At 41.6% G+C, this 26,470-nt stretch overlaps 1 pseudogene; it reads left to right on the forward strand.

Moving 5' to 3' along the window:
• Positions 1-20,115: 20,115 nt before the first annotated feature.
• Positions 20,116-23,630, forward strand: LOC142436544 (nicotinamide phosphoribosyltransferase-like; annotated as a pseudogene).
• Positions 23,631-26,470: the final 2,840 nt, after the last annotated feature.

The raw sequence follows: 26,470 nt of genomic DNA on the forward strand, positions 1-26,470 counted from the left end.
TACTGGTTTGGGAGCCCACAAGAGTATGTCTGAACAAACACACAAACTAAAGCACTCTGTAATCGCCCTTACCTATCTAAATTTGTTTATGCAGTCAAAGTGATTTGGGCAGCCTGTCCCCAAGTAAAACAGTTGACAAAGCATGGATGGGAGTGAGAGAACACATATTTATTTAATACTAGAACTCAGGCGGACACAGTTCACCTTGTCCATCAAAATCTCCCTGAGCAACATGTCCAGGGGTGTTTACAGACAGTGTTTAAGGATGATGATGTTCTTGAGCAAACCAACTTGAAATGGTTTTTTTGTTTTGAGATTTTTCTACTTGTTCGTAGGGGCCTATCCACATCCCAGCTAAAGAAGTTAACAACTTCTGCCCTTCAAGTAGAAGTGGGCTTGGTTTTGTACTGCAAAGGAGGAATAGCACTGGTGCATCAAACATCTTATCTAACAAATTTCAGATTTGGAAAGAGAAAAGGGAAGTACGTGAAGCCCCAGTGAGGCCCTGTGATGGGTTGCAGCATCGGAAGTACACACTGCAGACAGCAAATTAAGAAACATGTACTTTGTATTTTTGCATTAACTTATAATAAACTGCTATTAAAAGTTTCGCTTAGGGAAAAATTTATGTGGCCTACATTTGTGGAAGGCCAAGGTTTGCACATGTTGCTGTTGTTGTTAGGTCCTTTTGATAAGGTTTCTTGTGCCACCCTGGCCGATAAACACATGTGAATTTAATTGAAAGGCAGAGAGAAAAATGGCTCGGTGAGCCTCACCTTTCTTGTTCTCTGGGCTCTTGTTTTCTGATGGTCAGACCAACGTGTGGCTGCTTTAGCGAGTTCTTTATCTCAGTGCAAGGCTCACTTCCTGTGAGACATGCCTGAGGAGAAGCCACATGGACCTACCAAGATGAAGCCCTGGGTGCTGGAGATGCTGCGTGGAGACCCCTGCCAGCGCTGAGATGCTTACACTCTCACTGATTTGACTTTCCTCTTACATTTGGCATGATCACATGCATTCTGCCAGTATGAGGAGAACTTTGTAGATCGATGTCAGACATGTGGGCTAATGTTGGACTTATGGGCTTGGACTGGTCTGGGTTGGGATACTTTCTTAATATACACTTAACTTCTATATAAACTCTGTCTTGTATACATATGCCTTTCTGTGGATTTGTTTCTCTAGTCTACCCAGACTAACACAGTGCTCTCCTGTCAGGTCTGAATCAGTGACCTTATGCTCACAGACTGAAACACTACCAAGTCCTGCATCATCCTGATCATTGTGACTAAGTCTGAGCCAATTGTTGTACCCAGTGTGTCCATTCATCTTCTTGAGAGTTTGCCTCTTTGAGTTGTTGTGCAACTTTTCCATCCATGTTTTCCTTTTCCAAGGACTGTCTCTCCTGATAACACGTCCAAGGTACATGAGATGAAGTCTTGCCATCCTTATACCCAAGGAGCATCTGGCTGTATGTTTGTCAAGGCATATTGGTTTGTTCTTCTGGCAATCCATAGTCTTACCAGTACCCTTTACTAGAACCTTCATTCAAATGAGGATAATGAGACCAGTAAATTCAGTTTGAGCCTCACATACTTTCAACCTCAATTGCTTATTTCTGACCACTGACCTGCAGTTGAAAAAGTAATGTAAAGTAATTCTGAAGAATATTTGTGAGTCTTTTCTGGACAGGAGACACACTTTAGCATTTTCTCAGGAACTCACCCATCCTGAATTGCCTTTGACAAATATTGGATTATTAGGCTAACATTTTGTGAATCATATCTGGAAAACAGAGGGCAGTGATCCAATCTTGTAAGGTTTTAAAATGTCATTGTTGTCCCTATCCTTATCATGGCCCATCTCTTCATGCTAAAGTCAAACCAGTGGGTGTGTTTAATCAATCCACCACCAGCCACAATATTGTGGTTGCCCCCCATACCTTTTTTTTTTCCTGTGAAGAGAACAAAAGCACTCTATTTGAAACAGAATGGGCTTCTGCAAAAGATGCAGGCCAGATTCCAACTTTTTAAAGTTGTATAGGATTACTGTTTATTTTGAACTGACTTTTAAAATCAGCATAGCGCAGGAAACCTCCAGGCATCCTCCCTCTATCTTCCCAATTACTCTCACAACAGCTGTGAGAAAGAGCATTCATTCTCACCCCCAATATTTTAAAACAGAACAAATAAGAAAGTTTTATATTGCTCAGTCTTTACAAAGTGACTTTGATATTGCCCTGTCTTAAAGATCAAATAATTAGAGTGTTCTTGTACGTTTCAGGATCTTTTTGAATTTAAACTCTGACAGCTTTCTTCACTGAAGTACTTGGTGCATCCTTACAGTTATTATTGTCCATTCCAGGATTGCTTGATTCCGTCAATAAACTCTCTAATTAGTAACTCAAACTCCAGTTTGTTCTTTGGAAGGAGGGACAGAAAGAGGAAATACTATGTAAATTTCTTGAGAAATGATGTCTTCTAATCACTGTCAAGTTCCTTTCAAAAAGAGAGAGAGAGAGAGAACAAACAACAAATAACAATGGACTTACTATCTCTGGGAAAAGTTATCTTTATGCCTTCAATAACTAATCTTTTGTGGCATGATTCTATTTGTTATAAATATAATAAATAGTTAGAATCTGCCTACAGAATAAGAACAACCATGAACATTGAACATTCTGTTTGAGACCATTCCCCAACCTGCTTAACTTTGTGTGATAATGCAGATCCCACAGCTTGTCCAACTTCCCCCTGGATGTGGGATGTTGCCACAGGATATTGGAATACCTCATTTATTGCCTATAATTATTCTGCATTTTCCTTCCCGAGACCCTGCCTCTGTTGAGCCCTTTCCTCAGAAAAATATCCCATTACACCGCATGCGTATCAGTTTTGACCAAACCTGGCCAGGCTAACATGTCCACAAAGGACATCCCCAACCTTCAGGTCACAGGAACAGAAGAACTTTGTTCAAGGAACCAAAAGTCACCATAGATACATCACCAGATCAAATAAGACAAAATTTGGAACCAAGAATTACAAAGAGCCCTATCTGGTTAGAATCATGACCCCATCCTAATTTGTACTCATGACCATCCCTGTGAAATGTATTGAACATTCATTCTATACATTGGTATACCAATGTATTGGCATAGTTGTCTATAACTGTAAACTTGGTCCACTCTTTTGTTCAGGAGCTTCCCTCGGGGAATCTTCCTGTTCAGTCCTGGCTCGCTCCAAGAAAAGCAGACCCTTCCACTGTCATGCAGCTCCGGTCTTTGTTTCTCAGCGAGAGTCGTGTTGGGAACATGTCACACATTTCTTTTTCCTGAGTGCTTTTCAACATAAAATTATATTCTGTCTTCTAGAGTCACTATGAGTCAGAATCAGCTTGATGGCAGTGAATTTCATGTTGGTTTTATCCCCCCCCCCGAACGATGGGGTCATACATTCTCTTTTGAGATTCTGAGAAGATGAGGAACTTCTCTATTTTACTCCTTGGGCTTCTAATATGCAGAGCACCTCATCCATTTCCAGTTGAAATTTGAAACAGTGAAAAACGTTACATCATGGGCAGGGTTCTCTTGGATCCACAGACCTTGTCCATAAGGCATGAATTTCCTGTGGAGATTCTTCTGCCTAGTGGGTACTTCTCACTAGTTGTGTCAAGATTCCAAAAATAGGTTGACATAATTAGGGTTCCATTACTTGTCATCAGTGATTATTTTCCCTCTTCCCGTTGTCCATGATTTGGACCCAGGAGTGATGAACCCTTCACAGATCCTCTCCCTAAGCTTTGCTGTCTCTGGTGACTCCATGTTTCCAGAGCTGGAACTGCCAAAACCTGCAGACGAGGTTGGAGTAGTTGTGAGCAATATATTCTAGTAGAAGAAAACCCGCCCATCCCTAAGGAACTGATGCTCCAGCTCCAGAAGAATTTCCACTGAGCAGTTCTCCCTGCAGGTGGGCACAATGACCCTGAGGGCACAGCTGCCCAATACTGTATGAGAGGAACAGTGAGAAGACTCCGTGCCATCACAAACACAATGTCCCTGCCGTAATGACAGTGGTCTATAGGGATCACATGGGTTTTAGGAAACACAGGGACAAGACTTCTGGGACCAGAGCAATGGGGAGACATGGGAGCCAGGACCATCTTGTTAATATCTAGGGTTTCCGTTCCCACCAAAATATTTGCCCCAATAATGCCCCCTTCCTTAATTTACATAACAAAACTTCACGGATATTGTAAAATTCCTTCATTTTTAGATTTTATTTATGCACTAAAATGTATGTGTGCATGTATACCCGTTATATATATATATATATATATGCTATTTGTATAATTGTTAGCTATGACATGTATTTAAAGATTTTATATCCTGGGTGGGCGTATTGGACGGAATGAAATTGAAAACACAACAGAACAAAGTGTTGGATTTAACTGAAGAGCACGTGTGTGCTATTTATAGCAACAAATGTCTGTATCATGTAGAAATGAAATTCTGAAATTAATTACCTCAGTTTTCACCTAATGGAATTAGACAAAGTTGCATATGGTATATCATACTCATACTAATGGAACTAGAAAAAGGTGAGAATGCCATATCATAGGTTAGCAGGGCAGAAGGCTAGACAGGAATAAATAAATATGAAAAGTTAAATAACTGAAATAGAAGGAACACAATTAGTAAACCAATTAAACTAAAGCTGACTCTTTGAGAAGATGAAGTGATAAATAGCCAGTTTTCCTGATCATGACAAAAGAAGGAGAACCACAATCTGCCAGATCAGAAATCAGAGAAGACACTGCTCTAAAGGTTTTCATTGTAAATACAACTTGGGGGCAGGGTGGTATCCAATTATCCCCTCTTTTGAATCAATGCAGTTGTTTGTTTTGGATCTTTTGATACCTGATGCCTGATCCCGTCAAAACATCACGGTCACTCAGGCTGGTGTGTTTCTTCCATGTGGGCTTATTTGCTTCCCCGATAGATGGCGGCTTGTTTGACTTCGAGCCTTTAAGACCACAGGTGTTATATGTTTTGATTGCCAGGTACCATCCGTTCTCTTCACCACATTTTTTTATGCACCCATTTTGTCTACAGCGCTCATGTCAGGAAGGTGAGTCTCAAAGAGTGCCAGGTAATCAGAACAAAGTGTTCTTGTGTTAAGGGAGGCCTTGAGTAGAGGCCAAAAGTTCATCTGCTATTGTAAACCTTTTCATATAAATAGATGTACATTGGCCTCTATCCCTTTCATTATAAATTAATTTATTTACATATATACAGGCCTATAGCTACACCTCTATAAATAGCTTTGCCTCCTATTTCTTCCCTCTATTTCATTTCACCTTCCTTCTGTCCCACTGTCATGCTCACCTTCCATTCGACTCTCACTATTTCCTCTCAGATACATTGCTCTTGATCAAGCCCTACCCAGCATTATACACCCTCCTCACCATCAATTTTAGATCTCTTGTTTTTCCTTTATCTATGAGTTTGTTGGCTCTCCACTCTCCCTCCCTGACCCCTTCTCTCCTATGTCCCCCCTGAACTGCTGGTCCTGTAGTTTCTCCTCGAGATTGCTCATTCTGCCTCTCTTAAATAGACATAGGGAGAAAGAAAAAAACCAAAACATAATAAAACAAAACCAAAAAAATAATAGATAGTTCCAGGTCTGTCTGCTAACCCTTCTGTATTTTTTCCGATCAATTCTGATGAGGTGACAAGCCCTGTACCCCAGGTCAGAAGTCTATTTTCAGGATTCCTTGATGACTTGGTTACTTTGTTCCCCTTGCTTTCCAGGTACACTCCCTTCTCCTTTCACCCCACTATGTATGGGGCATATCAGGTACACTTTCCTGCACAGTTTCTCCAGTGCTGTCCCCCATCAGTGATAAAATGTCGTGTCTTGTGATGGGGCTGGCCCTATGGTGCTCTGTATGTTCTGAGCAGGATGTCATTCCTGGGGCTTGGTGTGCCATGATGAAGTTCTTTCTCTCTCTCCACCCCTCTTAGTTCACTCCTGTGTGCTCTGGACACAGCCGCCTCTCTCACTGGGCTATATCTTCAGTTTCATCCTCTGTATTGCCTTCTGGGGAGAGGGTCAACATAGATCGACCTGGGTTGCTCTTACAGATCTTATAACAATCCATACATCAATTGTATCGAGCATATTTGTACATATATTGCCATCATTATTTACTGAACATTCACTCTCTATTGAGCCCTTAGTATCAGTTCCATTTTTCCCCTCTTCCCCAACACTCTCATGACCCTTTGATAAATTATGAATTATTATTTCCACATCTTACAGCAACCACTGTCTCCCTCGCAGTTTCAGTTGTTCGTCCCCCTGGAGGGGGTGTGTGTGGTTTATGTGTCAATCATTGTAATCAGTTCCCACTTCTTCCCCTCCTCTTCCTTCCTTCCTGCTACCCCCCAGGTATTTCTACTCCCATTCCTTTTCTATGTTCTGTGTTCATGAGCTCTTATCTCTTATCTGTACCTGTGCACATGCTCTGGTCTAGCCTACAGTGAAAGGAAGGACTGAGGTCATGATAGTGGGGGATGAGGAAGCATCAAGGAACCAGAGGGATATTGTGTGTTTCATTGGTGCTATTTTGAGCGGTGGTTGACTCATTCCTTCCTTGTGACCCTTCTGTGAGTGGATGTCCCATTGTCTACATATGGAGTTTGTGTCTCTGTTCTGACCAACCTGGCATTCTGTGATGCTTACACTCCTGGGACAATTGCTAAAGCCAAAATAGGCACATAAGCAAGTGTGGTGAAGAAATCAGATGGTGCCCGGCTATCAAAAGACATAGCATCTGGGGTCTTAAAGGCTTGAAGTTATACAAGCAGCTGTTTAACAGAGAAGCAACAAGTCCACATTGAAGAACACCGCCTGTGCGATCATGAGGTGTCAATGGGATCAGTTGCAGGCAGTGGAAGACCCAAAGCAAACACAATACCATATTGTTGAGAATGAGGTGGTCACATTTATGATACCATGTAAAATACAATGGCTTGGGTCAGGTGCACCATATTCCTCAAAAGAATCTCTTTATTATTAAAATTTTAAAGAGATATTTTGCAGCAGATTCAGCAAATGCAATATGTCATTTAGTTTGGTTTGATTTGATTTAGTTTAGTCTATTCTAATTTGATTTAGTTTAATTTAGGACCCAAGTGCAATGAAATCCTGAAGAACTTTTACTATTTTAAAGTGGTAAATACATAGATCACTTGCAATTCTTATGTAGGAGATGTTTGTTTCATTTCCCTCCTTAATTTTATTCATTAAATCATTTATTATTGTGGTATTGACTCAGGGATATTAATTGTATCCTTTCCATCTTAATACAGTTCTAAATTATGTATTTTATTTTTCATAGTTGTCCAGATTTTTTATGTATTGAAAACATTCTCATTTCATTTCATGTTATACATTTCAAGTTATGTATTTTTCAATGGCACTGTGTAATTCTTCAATGACTTGTAATGATTTCATAAAATGGGGACACATACCCATTGTAATGACATTTATAAAACAGAAAGCACTGTGCCTTGTGCACTTTATTTTGCTTTAGGTTTACAGTCGTTGATCACCTAAAAGTTACTTATGTTAGCGTGCTGCACCGTACCACCCTCAGTGATGTTCTATTCATTTTAATAGCGGCGTTTTTAATAGAATCTTGCTTTCCATCTTGAAATCCCCTAATTTTTTGTAATGTATACAATTACATTAACTCTTTCAGTTCTAACGTTTTATCATATATTTAAAATCAAAATGTCTTATTTCCAACCTGACAATAACAAATAGAAGAATTTTATTACTGTTGAATTACATACATCAGCTACTGAACACCATGTTTCAAGAGTCTTGGCAAAGAGTACATTGGGAGGAATGGTTGAGGAGCTGAAGTGTGCCTGACCTCAGTCTTACAGATACCAGCATTGTGGGATGCTGGTTTTGAGTTTATTTTCCTTCTACCCTCTTTTCACAGATTCCCTGGTTGAGTAATGGTTATGCATTGGACTGCTAGCTGCAAGTTCAGCAGTACAAGACCACCAGCTACTCCATGAAGACAGATGAGGATTTCTACTCCTTTAAAGAGTTACAGTATCTGAAACACACAAGGACAGTTCTACCCTGTCCTATAGGGTCACTATGACTTGGCATCTATGCAGTGTCACTGAGTTGGGTTTGGTATATTTCAACTTATGCATAAAAGCACTTTAAATTGCTGTGCATATTTTATGTAGCTTTAATTTTTAATGATTTGAGGGGAATGGTAGTTTGATTATATTGTAAAATTACATTCGCTGTTTTGAAAAGCTGCCAGATTGTTCTAATGTGACGGTAGCATTTGGTAGAATTTCTGGCACTCTACGCTCTCACCAGTCTTTCATGGTATCAGTCTGTCTTTTGAATCAGAAGCACAATAATTAGCACGTGTTAGTAATTTATTGACCGTTTAACTTGCAATTCTTAATGATAATTGATGGACCACAACATTCCATATGCTTACTTGGTAACTTTAAAAACATCTGCTCAGATCTCCCCATTTCATCAATTTTATAATTCTGATTTTAGCTAATTATTCAGTGTATTTCTTTCACAATCATTCAGAATGTGGCATTCCTCTACAGCTCATCATCTTCTATTCCTGGAGGACATTCACAGAGTCTAGAATCCAGCCCCTTTCCTAAAGTATTTAAACACTGAAACTCAAGAGGATCTTTTATTTAAATATAAAAACAAAATCATTTTAATGAAATACCCCCAATATAGTTGCACACTCAGGATGAAAATAGTAGGCCCCATGTGGTGGAACAAGATCTTTGTGTTAACCCTGGTGTAACTCCCATCTTACAGCCTTAGGCAGCATGAGAGAGTATATATGGGAGTATATGTGAATACAGTCTTAAAAGCTGATGCTTTAGCCACCAATAAAGATATGCAAGGAGGCACTGCATTGGCCAGTATTAGACCTTTTCTTTTCTTTTTGTTTCCTTTTTTTATAAGGGACTCACACTCCCATCACAATCCATACATACATCAATTGTGTAAAGCACATTTGTACATTCGTTGCCCTCACCATTCTCAAAACATTTGCTCTCCACCCAAGCCCCTGACATCAGGTCCTAATTTTCCCTCCCTCTCCCCTTACCCCTCCCTCATGAACCCCTGATAATGTATAAAGTATTATTTTGTCACATCTTGCTCTGTCCCACGTCTCCCTTCCCCCACTTTTCTGTTGTATGTCCCCCAGGGAGGAGGTCACATGCAGATCCTCCTTTCCAACCCACTCTCTCTATGCCCTCCCAGTATCGCCACTCACACCACTGGTCCTGAGGGGATAATTCACCCTGGCTTCCCTGTGTTTCCAGTTCCCATCTGTACCAGTGTATCTCCGCTGGTCTAGTCAGGCTTGCAAGGTAGGATTCGGATCATGACAGTGGGAGGGGGGTGGAGAAAGCATTTAGGAACTAGAGGAAAGTTGTATTTTTGATCGTTGCTACGTCGCACCCTGACTGTCTTGTCTCCTCCTCAAGACCCTTCTGTAAGGGGATGTCTAGTGGCGAAAAAATGGACTTTGGGTCTCCACTCCGCACTCCCCAGCTCATTCACTATGATAAGATTTTTGTTCTAATGATGCCTAATAGCTGATCCGTTGACACCTTGTGATCACACAGGCTGGTGTACTTCTTCCATGTGGGCTTTGTTGCTTCTGAGCTAGATGGCCGCATGTTTACCTTCAAGCCTTTAAGACCCCAGACACTATATCTTTTGATAGCCGGGCACCATCAGCATTCTTCGCCACATTTGCTTATGCATGCATTTGTCTTCAGTAATCATATCAGGGAGGTGAGCACAAAATGATACTTTTTTTGTTCTCTAATGCCTGCTAACTGATCCCTTCAGCACCTCGTGGTCACACAGGCCAGCATGCTTCTTCCATGTGGGTTTTATCGCTTCTGAGCCAGATGGCCTCTTGTTTACCTTCATGCCTTTAAGACCCCAGACGCTATCTCTTTTGATAGCTGGGCACCATTAGCTTTCTTCACCACATTTAGTTGTTCACCTACTTTGTCTTCAGCAGTTGTGTCGGGAAGGTGAGCGTCATAGAATGCCAATTTAATAGGAAAAAGTATTCTTGCATTGAGGGAGTACTTGAGTGGAGGCCCAATGTCCCTCAGCTACCTTAATACTAACCTTATAAATATATGCACACATCTATTTACCCATCCTTGTGTATAAATATATTTTCATATATACATGTCTTTATCTAGACCTCTATAAATGCCCTCTGCCTCCCAGCTCTTTCCTCTATTTCATTTGAATTCTCTCCTGTCCCATTATCAGGCTCAGTCCACACCAGGGTTTCAGCAATTCCTCTTAGTTACATTACCCTTGATAATGCCCAACCAGACCTCCCACACCCTTCTCACCACCGATTTGGATCGCTTGTTGTTACCTAGTCCCTGGGTTTATTAACACCACTACCTTTCCCCCTACCTCCCCGTCTCCCATGTCCCCATGGAAGTATCAGTCCTGTTGTTTTCGCCAATTTGTTCATCCAGCCTATCTTATTTAGACTGACCTGTGAAGATAGTAACATGCACAAAAACAAGACAGAGCACAACCAAGCAACACTATACAACAAAACAACCACAACAACAAACCAATGACAAAAATAAAGCAAAACACAAGAAAGAAAAGCATGTAGAAGCAACAATATACAACAAAACAACCACAACAACAAACCAATGACAAAAATAAAGCAAAACACAAGAAAGAAAAGCTTGTAGTTAGTTCAAGGATTGTTTGTTGGCCTCTGGGAGTATTTTCCAGTCCAGTATGTTGGGGCACCGTGCCCTGGCCCCAACATCCACCTTCAGCATTCCCTTGCTGTTTCTGTTGCACCCCCTTAATGTTTTGAGTCGGTGTGGCGGATCCAATCGGGTGCAGTTCCTTCACTGTGTCTCCGTTGTTGTTGCCTGTAGGACTATGGGTCAGTGAAGGACATTCTGTCTCATAGTGGGGACGGCCATGTGGTCCTCTCTGTCGACTGACTGTTCTAATTGGGAACATCGCCCTCATGGCCTGGTGGGCCATGATGTGCTCCACTCTCTCCACCTCCCCTTTCATTTGCCCCCATGCGCTCTGATCAGATATGTCCCTCTTCCTGAGCTGTAGATTCATTGCGGTCCTCTGAAATAAATTATTATGAGGGTAGGGGCAGATGTCTCCTTAGTACTTGGGGTTGGGGCTTGCCCCCCAGACCTCTCCACTGGTTCTCTACTCCACGCCAGCATGTTGCATTCACATCTTGGAGCATCAGGCTGAAATCTGGTCCCTCTTTCCCTGTAGAGACACAAACAAACCCTCCCCTTGTGTGTGTTAGTGCCCTGTGCCCCCGCTACTCTTTTCTTTATTATTATTATTTTCCTTTCCCCGTCTCCTTTTTTAGTTGTCTACCATGTGTATCCTTGATTTGATCTGGTCCCTGCCATATTATTTGTCCTTCACCCCAGGAATATTTGTATACTGTAGCTTTTTCCCTATGCCACATTTGCCTTTTTTATTTTTTAGCTTGCCTCAGCAGCCTTTCAAGTCTTTCTATCTTTAAGTCAATGCTACCTTGAGGTCTGTTTTCTCTTTTTTGCCCCCTGGGTGAGGTGGTTCTATGTGGTGGCCTCTTATGTATGCTTGGTGAGTGTTGTTCATCTGCCCAGACTGGGTTGGGAAGGATCTTTTGTAGGGCTGGGTTTCTTTTAACGTATTCTTTGAGTTTTTCCTTGTCTGGGAAGACTTTTACTTCTCCATCGATCTTGATCGATAATTTGGCTAGGTAGATTATTCTTGCATTTGCGTTGTTTTCCTTCAATTTTTGAAATATGTTGCTCCACTTTCTCCTCTTCTTCATAGTTTCTGCTGATAGGTCTGAGCATATTCTTATTTGGAACCTTTATATGTGATTCCTTGTTTTTCCCTAGCTATTCTCATGATTTTCTCCTTTTCCTCAAAGTTGGATAGTTTAACTATTATGTGCCTTGGTGACTTCTTCTTGGGATCGAGTTTTACTAGGGATCTTTCAGCCTCCTGAATGGTTCCCTGGTTTTCATTCACTAAGCTGGGGAAGCTTTCCTCCAAGAATTCTCTCACTATTGTTGCAGATGACTTCTTTGTTGTGTCTTCCTCCGGTAAGCCAATAATTCTAATGTTGTTCCGCTTTATTGCATCAGACATAACTCTTAGGTTTTCTTCAGCTCTCTTATGATCTTTTTAGATTTTTGTTCATGTTTGTTAAAGTCTGCTTGGCTGTCCTCCAAGTCACTGATGCGTTTCTCTGATTCCTCCAGTCGCTTCTCAAGGTCCATGAGTATGCTACTGGTTTTTGTTACCTCCTCCCTAAGCTCCTGTATTTCTCTCTCTCTCTTTTTTTTATAGTTTTTACCTCTTCTATCATTTAATCCTTTTTCTGTATTGTTTCCCTCATATCGTCTATGACTCCAAGTAGCATTCTGAAAATTTCTTTCTGTGGCAGCTCAATGTTTGCTTCCTCTATGCATGTCATTATGTTCAGGACATATCTTCTGGTGTTACCTTTTGTTTCTCCCATTGTTATGTTGAGGTCATTGGGGCTGATGGCTGTTTGCGTTATGTTGTTTTAGATGAGCCAGGTGCCATTTTCCTGGGAGTCAAAGAGCACTCGCTCTCTCTGGGAGACTTGTAGGAGTGCTTCTTTGAACTGCCTATAGCTTATTTCACTATGGAACTAACCTACCACTTTATCCTCCTGTGGCTTCCCTCTCAGGTGTTGAGGAGGTTGGGCAGAGGCTCCTTCAGCAGCCTTTGTTGAGGAGTGTTGGCCGAGCTGCCTTATGTACTCAGGCACACAGGCAGGACTTTCTCAGTAAGAAGTTGAGCAGAGCATCCCCTGGTGGGAGTCAGCAGGGCTTTTCCCAGCCTAGCTAGCTACACATTGTGGAGCTCACCTAACTGGGTGTGGCACAGATATAAATGCGCTAGGCTAAGGAGTGTGGTCTGGAGTTTAGCAGTAGAATGTGAGAGACCAAGAAAGAAGCAAAGAGGAGACAAAAAAGTTAATAAGCAAGCCCAATGAGCCTGAGGATTTTAATTTATTTTTGTTATCTCCCTGGCCAGCTAGAGTATACTCAAATATAATTGTCTCTCACAGTCACTGGGCTGCAGCTCCTTGCTGTTTAAAGCTGACTCTTGCTACAGCAGGTCTTTGTTATGCTAAAAGCTGCCAGGCCCTGTAGCTGAGTTCTGGCATTCCTTAGCTAGGTTGCTTCTTATGCTGATTTATATTAAGGGTCTCCACTTATGTGCTCCTTGGAGCTGAGCAACCAGACTTGGGTTTGAGTTTTAAACCAATAATATGTTTCACCCCTGTTTTTGTGTGCTTGTGATGTACTCTATTTGGGGACTGTCAGGCTGGCCCCCAGAGGGGGAGATCCAGCTTATTTGAGGGGTTGCTTCTGTAAAATCTCTCTCTTCGGGCTCCAGTTACACCTCGGTACTTGGCTCTGCGTGAGGAACAATTCATGCTGAAGCCTGGCTCGTGATCCAAGTGAATTTAATGAGACTGAAAAGAATCTTCAGGTCTTAGGCAGCACCCATAGGATTCCTTTCTACCATGCAGCCTGGCAGAGAATGCTCGGGGTCACGCAAAGAGCTCTCTCCCAAGTTTTTCTCCAAAAAGCCCTGTCTCAAGTTCTTTCTCAAGTTCTCTCCCCAGTTCCTTTGTTTCTCCCTCTTTCCCCCCTGGCTCCTGCCTTTTCAAGGATTCCAGGGGGAGGCGTGGTGGACGACCCCAGATCGACCCCATTGCCTAGATTGAATTCACCTGGCCCAGGTGGGCTGATCCAGGATTAGTGCCCACCCCTGCCCACTGATGGGAAAGCCTAGGCCTTTGTTCTATGCTTGGCTCTCCTGGGCATGTGTCAATGGACATCCCATCCCTGCCTAACACTTCCAAATTCCAAAAATCAGAAAGTTCTATGGGTACATTGATTACATTACTGACCATATATCACCTCATGATTTGGAGCAGTGGGAAAAAACCAAAAACAACATATCATGGAGTATCGAGCCCAAGCAATGCCTTTGCATTGTGGAAGGAAACTGCCAGCTTACACAGGTACTTTGTAGCTCACATGATAATAACGTCTGCAAAGGGATACTGTGGGAGTTTTATAATCATTTGTCAATTTGAGGATTAAGAATGTAGGGGTGAAGTCTAGCCTGCCAATCAGATCATAGCCAATGAGGCCTCTCTGTGGCCATGGCCTTCTCCTGAGAATTCTGGGAAATGCATTATTTCCTCCTTGGAAGGCAGGAGAGACTCTCTATCACCACTTCACATCCTGGGAGACATAGCAGCTGCCAAGACACATGGACCCATCTTGATGCAGCTCTGGGTGCTGGGGAAGCTGTGCAAAGACTCCTGCCAGAACTGAGATGTTTCCAATGACACTGGATCCAAAGACTTGCTACCCACTGGCCTGTGATCTTCTACATTCGGCATCATTGCATGTGTTTCGTGAGTCTGAGAGGACCTTATAGATTGCTGTCGGATATATGGGCTAATATCATACTTATGGACTGGATCTGGACTGGACTAGGATGTTTTCTCAATGTTCAATTTCTCTTGTATATAAATCTCTTTCTTATACACATATATGTGTCCATGGGTTTGTTTCTCTATCCAGACTAACACAGATACTATCATCATATTTAAATTTCAGAAGAGCCACATCTTTCCTCTTAGGAGAATATGTGAGGTAATCATAACAATCAAATTCAGAAATGAAAGTGACCTGAACTAAAAAAAAGAAAGAAAGTGACCTGGACTAATGGGCAGAGATACACGCAGTCGGAATCTTACATTGTTCAGACACCCACCAACCCCAGATGCCATGAGATGGATGAGATGGCAGTCTGCTTCAGTGACCAGGATCAAGTGATGACAGTCCAGCCTGCAGGAGAGAAAATACCCAGCTCAGTGATCTCCAACTGACAACCAGGAAACTGTCCTGTGCTTGAATCTCTGGATATTGACTAAACCTCTGGGTTTTTGTTTGTTTGTTTGTTTGTTTTACCAAGCCATTACTTATTCCCATCAGCAGAATCTGCTCAACAGAAGCCAAGCGAGTACGACTTTTTTATTTAATTTTAACCTTAAAAAAATTAGAATATGTTAGAGATTATACAGTGACTATAAGTAAGGAGGAAAATGGATGAGGTCAACCCTAAGTCTGGAACTTTTTATAACTACTGATATGAGGGACAGAAATGAAGGAGAAGACTCACTCACTCTCTCACTCTTATTCCCTCTTACTCACTCTCACTCTCTCACTTCACTCTCACTCATTCAATCTCACTCACTTACTCTCACTCGCTTTACTCTCACTCTCATTCTCTCACTTCACTCTCACTCTCATTCAATCTCACTCTCACTCACTCACTTCACTCTCACTCTCATTCAATCTCACTCTCACTCACTCTCACACTCACTTCACTCTCTCACACTTTCTCACTCTCACACTCACTCTCCCTCACTCTCACTCACTCTCACTCACCCTCTCACTTATTCTCACACTCAACTCTCGCTCACTCTCTCACTCTCAATCACTCACTCTCACTCACTCTCATTCACTGACCCACTCACTCTGACTCACTTACTCTCACTCACTGACTCACTCACTCTCACTCTCTGACTGACTCAGTGACTGACTCACTCATTCTTATTCACTGACTCACAAAAAGAAAAAAATGAAGGAGAAATCTGAATGGGAAATAAGCTTTAAAACTGCCTACTCAGAGATAGTGTCACTGCATTCATTGTCAAAAATATGAATAATTTTCCCAAATGGATCAATCTGTGAGCTTGATTAATAAATTCAAGGTGAGCTCTCTGAGAAGTTATTCGGTGGTCATGCACAAACCACAACTCAAGAGACTGAGCAGGAATGTTCATGCTTCAGAAGCACCCATTTCACCTGGGGAAAGGACACTGCAGTGTCCATGACAACCGTTAAATGTAGAGGTAAAATTCCACCCTTGGTCTGTGAAAGCCATCACATCTTCAGTTAGTGCTATAGGTCCTCTGGAAAAGCAGTGTTGTGGTCAAAGATGCTATGTGTTCTCCTGTGCCAGGTGAGAGTTCCCCAAGGTGAGGGCCTCAGATATCAAAGCTGGTGTATGGGGCCTGTGGTGAGTGCATGTGACTGACAGGGACCTACTTTCTTTATTTCTATGTGTACTGTCCCAGGTGCTGCTTCTGGAGTCTTGTCCAGGTCTGGTCAAGCACAGTCCATTGTTGACCCTCACCTGTATGGTCGCTGGTTATTCCATCACCAGTATCTACTCTTGGAGCTGGCCCTTGGGTAAGGGTCTGCAGTGGTGGGGTCACATATGCTATGGTGGTGATACATAGTATCACTCATCACAATCCATTTTTTATATTTGTTGTCATCATCATTTTCAAAACATTTTCTTTCTATTTGAGCCTTTGGTATCAGCTTCTCATCCCCCCTCCTCTTTCCCCCACTCTCCCTCCCTAATGATCACTTAATAAATCATAAATTATTATTTTTTCATGTCTTACACTGACCAATGTTTCCCTCCACCCACTACTTTTGTCTGTCTCCCTGAGAGGGGGTTATAGGTAGATCACTGTGATCAGTTCCCCCTAACTCCCCTCACCTTCCCTTTTCCCTCTTGGTACGGCTACTATAAATATTGATCCTGTGGGGTTTATTTGTCCTGGATTCTCTGTTTCCAGCTCTTACCTGTACCCATGTACATGCTCAGGTCTAGCCAGATGGGTAAGGTAGAATTGGGGTCATGATAATGGGGGGGAGGAGAGGAATGTTGTATGTTTCATTGGTCCTATACTCCACCCTGACTGGCTTGTCTCCTCCTAGTGATCCTTCTGTAAGGGATTCGTGCAGTTGCCTACAGTTGACCTTTGGTTCGCCACTTTGCACTCCCCCGCATCCACAATGATATGATTTTTTGTTCTTTAATGACTGATACCTGATCCTGTTGACACCTCATGATCACCAGGCTGGTGTGCTTCTTCCATGTGGGCTTTGTTGCTTCTCATCTAGATGGTTGCTTGCTTATCTTCACACCTTTAAGATTATCTTTTGATAGCTGGGCAGCATCTGCTCTCCACCACATTTGCTTATGTACCCATTTTGTCTTCAGCAATCATGTTGGGAAGGTGAGCATCATGGAATGGCAAATTAATAGAACAAATTATTCTTGCATCAAGGGAGTACATGAGTAGAGGCCCAATGTCCATCGGCTACCTTAATACTAAAACTATAATAATACATATAGATTTATTTCCCCATTGTCATAAATATATTTACATATGTATATGCCTGTATCTAGACCTCTATAAATGTCCTTTGCTTCCTAGTTCTTTCCTCTATTTCCTTTTCCTTTCCTCTTGTCCCACTATCATTCTCAGCCTTCATTTGGGTTGCAGTAATTCCTCTCAGATATATTGTCCTTGATCAAGTCCTACCCAAGCCTCCTACACCCTCATTTCCAGCGATTGTAGAGCACATGTTGTTCCTTTGTCCCTGGGTTTGTTAACACCAATTTCCTTTCCCCTGCCTTCCCCCCTGCCATGTCCCTCCCCCACAATTGCCGGTCCTGTTGTTTTCTCCTCCAGATTAGATGTTTTTCATTAAAAAGTATAATTCAGTGCCATTTCACTTATGGGCAATGTTTCTTTAATCAAAACTACATACACAAAATTTTGTCTTATTTCTTCTTACATGAACTTCTAGTATTTTTAACTTGGGGCATTGCATTTAATTTGGAATATGAATTTGCTAGTAAACATTTGTTTAATTTCCCTTTTTAAAATCAAATGTATTAGGGCAAAATTAATATAAGTACATCCTTTTTATATGTATCGCACGCCCATCTGTCAGTTCTAGTACTGTTGAGTAAACATTTATTTGCTCGTTCATTTTCTGGTGACTGACTTTGATTCGAGAAGCTATAAGAGTGTTCACTATTGGAGAATTTTAATGGCTTTCCTTTAGTAAGACAGTCTAGGAAGAACTCATGATGATTTTGCTTCAAAAATTGGCTAATGGAAACTTTATGGGTAGCAACAGAACATTATCTAGTATGCTGCTGGAAGTTGATCCACCGGTTCAGAATGTTTTCAAAATATAACATGGACAGTTCTGCTTCCTCAAGGTAAAGTCATCCTCAGTGACATGCATGGAGAAAAGGTGTTGGAACATTCACTGCTGCTGTGATAGGACTAAAGTGAGAAGCTATAGGATAAAAGACAAAATTATGAGCATTCTGTAGACTTGAAGAACTACCAGAAGGAATTACCCACTCAGGGATCAGTCTCTGGGACATCAAGGTTAATTGCCACAAAGAAGTCCTCAGAGACAGTCTGGTAAATTCTATATTATTGAGCAGTGATAGAAGTCTTCAGAACTTATGAGGCGCCATTGAAGTTTCAGCCATTCACCTATCTCTTCCCAGAACAAATTAGAGTGTAGATGATCACAGACTCAATCCAGTGGAATAACGTGGAAACCCTGCATTTGGTTGAAACACTGAATCCAATGGAATAATGCACCACACAGGAATCAGCCTACAAAACCCTGAGGCCCAGACAAAGAAGAAGCCATCAGGCTACCATTATCGACCTATCTAAAAGGGGTCATGTGAAATACATACATACATACATAAATATAAGGAGTAAAGGTTCAACTATAACAATAGGGATGGGTTAACTAAATATTTGGCCAACTATAGCAGGCTAATTTTTAAGTTAATAATTTTGCATGGCCCATAAATAAGGTCATTAATATCAAAATGGCCCTTGGAAGGATAAAACAATAACAGTTGCCTACGCTTACCTTAGAAGGCCTGGATAAAGTAGTGAAATATGTAGAACACCATTTACAAAAGACAAGGCTTACTGGTTGGATAGAGCCTGGTGAAATCCCTGAGAGATTAGACCGCAGAAAACCTCCAGGCGTGGGACATATCTCATTCCAGTTGCTCAATGTTTAGCTGAACAGTAAATAGCATGGGGAAAAAAGCCACTACAGAACACACACTCAGGATGATTGACCATTTGAAAAAAATGGCAACATTTATCTAAATATAAAATGCTCTGCCAAAAGAAGTAGGAAAAACAAAGTAATGCAAATTGGAATCCAGAGGGTAAGTAAGAGAAGTGATATCTCATTATGGGGATTGCAATCAATGACATATAACAAAATGGGTATGGATTGTTGAGAGGAAAGCAGATTTGTTCTGTTAACATTCATCCAAATCAAGGTAAAAACTAAATAACATAAGATGCCAAATAAATTAATATGTATAAAATAAGAATATGGAATTAAGAAGTATGACTCCAATATACTTAGAATTTTCACAAATCACTAAAATGCTGACTATTGACATCTTGGGTATGAAACATTTTAAATGTATAAGTATTGATGTTCTCAGGGTCCATAATTTATTTTTGGGAGGTCCATAATTCTTATGGTTTGATGTTTCTGGAATGACAAATTTAAGGAAAAAATGATCTTGTATTCATTGTCCAAAACATTTCATTCCCAAATACAATGTTCAAAGTCAGTGAAAGGTTAATATCCATAGATAGCCAAGGAAAATTAATTTAAAGTTTATTGAAGTTTAATGTGAAAAAATGAAAAGTTTTAATGAACTGTTGCAGTCTAACATTTAATCATACAAACAATCTGGATTCAATATAATTTCCATGAGTGATAGAAATACAAAGTTAAAAAAAAAAGAAATACAAAGTTTGTCACAAAGACTCAAAGGTTGAAAAATACAACTTTGTTGATTGGATTTCAAGGATTGCATGATAGATAGAATTCTTCATGACAAGTGATTTATTAATCAGAAGCCTTACCACTCAAATACTCTATCTAATGAATATGCAAACAATCAGAGAACTATGAGATTAAATATGAGTATATGTGTTCACAGAAACATCATTTAACTAGCATACCCTCCCTGACAGAAACCCTAAGAAGACAGCTCTCACATCATGGACTGGATCTTGAGAATTCTCTTCTTCATGGTGACAACTACAGGTAAAGAGGACACCAGTCTCAGGGAGAAGAAAGTGGTTGTAGCTACTCTAGATTGATTTTGTACACCTGTCTTCACTCAACAGGTAGTGACTCTGAGGTTCACCTTGTCCAGTCTGGTGCTGAAGTGCAGAAGTTGGGTGCTTCAATGAAGATCTCCTGCAGAACTTCTGGATACTCACTCACAAGTTACCTTATTGGCTGGGTGAGGCAGACCCCTGGACACAGATTTGAGTGGATGGCAGAGATCTCCACTAGTAATGGTGGAACAAGGTACCCACCAAATTTCCAGGGCACAGCTACCATGACCAGGGAAACCTCCAAAAGTCCAGCCTACATGGAGCTGAACGGTCTGAGCTCTGAGGACACGGCCATGTATTACTGTATGAGGGACACCCAGTGAGATAACCCAATGAGATAACTCAGTGAGAAAGCTGTCCTGGCCTCACAGAAGACAGAGTCAACGAGGGTATACAGGCTGCCAGATTTTCATTTGGGTAAACAAGGTGACAAAAAGAAAAAAAGCATGTATTCACTCAAGTTGTTTGAGACGGTCCCCAATGCATGTTCCCCAAAAGCAAAATTTAGGGATGTGGAAGAGGCACAAAGGTCCCATACTGATTTATTGATTTTCCCAGTGGGAAGATGAGCCTACGATCCAGTTGGAGCCAATGAGCTAGGTAGCAAAGCAGTTCCTATATACAAGGGTTTATTCCAAGTAAAATGTATATACATATGTTTGGTGAATCAGTGGATTGTTGCAAACAAGTTCCCTAAGCAATACAGTTGTCTTAGTTTCCTTAGAGAGCCTTAAAACAAAAAAGAAAAGTAAGGTATGTGTTTTGTAGGGTGTGGAGAAAAAGCATTTTGAACTGAAGGCTATTATCATGTATTTAAAAAACTCAAGGGGATATCCCATGTCACTGGAACATTGGCTGTTCAATATAAAATTGTGGTTTTTAGATGAATCGAGTATTTTAAGGAAGGTCTGCAAGATCTCAAAGATGAATTAAAAGTGGAGAGGTCACATCAGAAGTTTGTGGAGACTGGTGCGACTTGCTTTATTTTTATTTATTTCCTTATTATTGCCCAGGGTTTATATTGTGTTATTTCTGGGTGGGCATTAGGTTATCATGGTGGCTAAGGATTAATCCTTGTAAGAAACCTGAAAATTGCATTGGTGAGAAAAATTTGAAGGATGATTGACTTTACATAACAACACAGAGTACATTGACATGCTTTGAGAGCAGCAAAGGTGGTCCTAAGAAATTTTATTGTAATAGATTCTGCCATGTTGGTTGAGGCTGGAAACTGTCGAAATATCCATTATTAGGAGACTGGATAAAGAACCTCTGGTACATACACACAGTGGAATACCATGGTTTTTTGAAAAACAGGGATGGAATTAGGAAACACCACATGATGTGAAGGGGCTTGGAAACCATTATGCTGAGTGCAGTTAGTTGATCACAAAGGGACAAATATACTATGTGTCCACTACTGTACAATAAACACCAAGATGAAGGAAGGCTTTTACCCTCAGTCTGTTTAATATTCTGATCTGGTCTCCCACGCAACTAGATAGAAGCCTGCCAAGTGCTCATAGGACATAAATCTCCTCCTTTATATGTACTTATTAAAAACCTCTCTGACCGAAGACACTTCATCTCAGCTGGGGTCAGATTTCCAAGGAGGGCCTAGAAGACCATTTAGTTCCTGCCAGACAACATGTGCTAAGGTCACCCAGAATCAGTAGACACATCTACAACACTGGATTGAGACTATGCTTGTGTAGTCTTGGTATCCAATCACAGTGGCCACCAAGTCAAGGGAGCAGAAAACATTATTGGCTAAACGTGTGTTAGAAACATCTGCGACTTAAATGGTCTTGAATATAAATTACATGACTTTGGCTATGGAGGATTCTCTTCCCAAGAGTCTTCTGGCGTTGGATCCTCCGCTCATTTGGTTAACTTTGCAGCGGTTCTCAACCTGTGGGTTACAACTTCTTTTTGGGGTTGAACGACCATTTCATAGGGTCGCTTAAGACCATCGGAATACACATTATGATTTACATTACTATTCATAACAATAGCAAAATTACAGTTATGATGTGGCAACGAAATAATTTTATGTTTGGGAGTCACCACAACATGAGGAACTGTATTAAAGGATCGTTGTATTGGGATGGTTGAGAACCACTGCTTTACAGGAACACATCGAGCAGCGGGAATTGCTTTAAATAGAAAGTACTATGGAACAAAAGATCCTGTTTCAGGCGATTCTGTTCCAGCAGCAGTACATCGCGCTATAACAGCTTGGGGGAAAGACCATGAAAACGATGCATTTAAAATTAGAGCAACACAGTTTTCATCAGGGCCTGTCTTTGTGATCAGTGATAGCTATGACATTTGTAATGCATGTGAGAAAATATGGGGTGAATATTTGAGACATGCAATAGTATCAAGAAGTACAGAAGTGCCACTAATAATCAGACTTGACTCTGGAAATCCTTTGACACTGTATTGAAGCTTTGGGATATTTTAGGTAAGAAAATCCCTGTTATAGAGAATTCAAAGGGTTACAAGGTTACAAGTTACTGCTACCTTATCTTAGGGTTACTTAAGAGAATGGAGTAGATATTAATATGTTGTAAGCAAATTGTAAAATGAGTGAAAGGAAAAAGGAGGCATTTTGAAAATAGTTCCTCTGTTTATGGTGGAACTTTGCTACAGAAGTCAACAAGAAATGTCTTAAATTTTTCCTTCAAGTGTAGTCATGTGGTAACTTGTATAACAAATGGTCTTGAAAGATCCAGATCCTAATCCTAACAAAAGATCAAAATGGACTATTACATAGGACACTGGCAGGGATTTATTTTAAAAACATTTTATTAGAGGCTCTTACAGATATTATTACAATGCATAGTTCTATTGGATCAAGCATAATTGTACAACTGCTGCCATCATCATTTTCAATACCTTTTATTTTCTTCTCGAACTCCTTGATATCAGCTCCCACATCTCCCCTCCCTGCCCTACTCTGGAACCCACGAAACCCTCAATATATTATATGCTTTAACTTCCACCATCCCATGCATCCTATCTCCTGAAATTCTGATGTTTGTTCCCTTTGGGTGAGGTTATACAGTCATCATTGCTATTAGGGATATACACCTTTCCCCCCAACCATCTTCCCGAAAACTCAGAGAATCATTACTTCCCTTACTGTTTCTGAGCAGCTTATCTATCTTGAATTTCATGCATCGAAAGATCTTTATTGTAACAATGTACATACGAGGTCTAGCAAGGAAGTCTGTTGCACCTGAGGAAGGAAAAGGTCTTTGAAGAATGTGTCATGATCTTCCTCATACTGTCTTCAAGAACGGGGAAGTGACAAAAAGCTATTCATCTGAGGAAGTAAGAAAAAAAATGCAAACCTGAATATTGTACTGGAAGCAACATTTCATTAGACTTTGTGTGTGTATGTGTGTATACATCTGTGTATGTGTGAATATATACATACAACTCTGTGTGCAATACCTAGGTAATATTTATCACATAGACATGTAGGGTTTCTTTTTTTTATTAAAAAACATTTTATTAGGGGCTCATACAACTCTTATCACAATCCATACATATATATACATCAATTGTATAAAACACATCTGTACATTCTTTGCCCTAATCATTTTCTTTCTTTTTTTTAATCTTTTTTTTTATTTTAACAATTTATTAAGGGCTCATACAATTCTTATCACAGTTCATACATATACATACATCAATTGTATAAAGCACATCTGTACAGTCCCTGCCCTAATCATTTTTTTCTCCTCTTTTCTTTTTTTACATTTTATTAGAGACCCATACAACTCTTATCACCATCCATACATATACATACATCAATTGTCTAAAGCACATCCATACATTCCCTGCCCCAATCATTCTCAAAGCATTTGCTCTCCACTTAAGCCCCTTGCATCAGGTCCTCTTTTTTTCCCCTCCCTCCCCTTTCCCCCCTCCCTCATGTGCCCTTGGTAATTTATACCTCGTTATTTTGTCATATCTTGCCCTATCCGGAGTCTCCCTTCCCCCCTTCTCTGCTGTCCCTCTCCCAGGGAAGAGGTCACATGTGGATCCTTGTAATCAGTTCCCCCCTTCCAACCCACTCACCCTCCACTCTCCCAGCATCGCCCCTCACACCCTTGGTCCTGAAGGTGTCATCCACCCTGGATTCCCTGTACCTCCAGCCCTCATATGTACCAGTGTACAGCCTCTGCCCTATCCAGTCCTGCAAGGCAGAATTCGGATCATGGTAGTTGGGGGGAGGAAGCAACCAGGATCTGGGGGAAAGCTGTGTTCTTCATCGGTACTACCTCGCACCCTAATTAACCCATCTCCTCTCCTAAACCCCTCTATGAGGGGATCTCCATTGGCCGACACTTGGGCCTTGGGTCTCCACTCTGCACTTCCCCCTTCATTTAATATGGTATATATATACATATACACATATATACACACACTTATATCGTTTTTTTTTTTTGCATGATGCCTTATACCTGGTCCCTTGGCACCGCGTGATTGCACTGGCCGGTGTGCTTCTTCCATGTGGGCTTTTTTGCTTCTGAGCTAGATGGCCGCTTGTTCACCTTCAAGCCTTTAAGACCCCAGACACTATCTCTTTTGATAGCCGGGCACCATCAGCTTTCTTCACCACATTTGCTTATGCACCCATTTGTCTTCAGCGATCCTATCATGGAGGTGTGCAGTCAATGATATGATTTTTTTGTTCTTTGATTCCTGGTAACTGATCCCTTTGGGACCACTCGATCACACAGGCTGGTGTGTTCTTCCATGTGGACTTTGTTGTTTCTGAGCTAGATGGCTGCTTGTTTATCTTCAAGCCTTTAAGACCCCAGTCACTATCTCTTTTGATAGCCGGGCACCATCAGCTTTCTTCACATTTACTTGTTCACCCACTTTGGCTCCAGCCATTGTGTCGGGAGAGTGAGCATCATAGAGTTCCAATTTAATAAAAGAAGGTATTCATGCATTGAGGGAGTGCTTGAGTAGAGGCCCAAGGTCCTTCCGCCACCCCAACACTTGACCTATAAATATAGACACATAGATCCACCTCCCCATCTTCCTATACACATCTGCATGTACATGTCTCTGTCTAGACCTCCATGAATGCCCTCTGACTCCCAGCTCCCCCCTCCATCTCCCCCGACCTTCCTCCTGCCCCACTACCATGCTTCATTGCCACCTAGGCTAGAGTACACCCCTTCTCTAAGCAACCTTACCCTTGATCATTTCCCACCATGCCCACCACTCCCCCTTCTCTACCATTTGGGGTCCCGTGTTTTTCCCTTGTCCCTGGGTTTGCCAACACCACTTCCTTACCCCCCCTACCCCCCCACCCCAAGTCCCCCCGGAATTTTCGGTCCCGCTGTCCTTCCTCCAGACAGTTCATCCAGCCCGTCCCATTCAGACAGACCTGTGGAGTCACTAACATGCACGAAAACAAGACAGAGGAAAACAAAGCAACAGTATACAACCAGACAACAAAACAACAAAAACAAACCACTGACAAAGAACAGAACAAAACAGTTCACAAGAGAAAAGCTTGTAGTTAGTTCAGGGATCGTCTGCTGGCCCTTAGGAGTGTTTTCCAGTCCAGTCTGTTGGGGCACCACGCCCTGGCCCCAAAGTCCACTTTCAGCATTCCCTGGGGACCTTGCCACTCCATTCCCTTGCTGTTCCGCTGCACTCCCCAAGTGATTTGCCTCGGTGTGCTGGGATCAGGTCAGGTGCAATTCCCACACTGTGTCTCCGGTGCTATCCCCTGTATCGCCCTTAGTCACTGAGGGTCATCATGGCTCATAGTAGGGCCAGCCATGTTGTTCTCTCTGTGGACTGGCTGCTCTACTCAGGAACATCATCCTCACGGCCTGGTGGGCCAGGCTGTGCTCCACTCTCTCCTCCTGCCCCTTCATCTGCTCCCGTGTGCTCTGATCAGATATGTCCATCTCCCGGAGCTGCAGAGTCAATGTCGTCCTTTGGAACACATTCTTTTCGGGGAAGGGCAGGAATCCACTTAATTTATGGTGCTGGGGCCAGCCTCCCAGACCTCTCCACTGGTTCCCTCCTCCACGCCGGGATATTGCATTCACACCTTGCGACACTGGGTTGAAGTCTGGTCCCACTTTCCCTGTGGAGATATAAACAACAAATGTTTTTAAAAAAATTTTATTAGGAGCTTATACGACTCATCACAATCCATACACATACATACATCAATTGTATAATGCAC

Source organism: Tenrec ecaudatus, unplaced genomic scaffold (genome assembly GCF_050624435.1).
Source record: "Tenrec ecaudatus isolate mTenEca1 unplaced genomic scaffold, mTenEca1.hap1 Scaffold_3905, whole genome shotgun sequence".
NCBI lineage: Eukaryota > Metazoa > Chordata > Mammalia > Afrosoricida > Tenrecidae > Tenrec > Tenrec ecaudatus.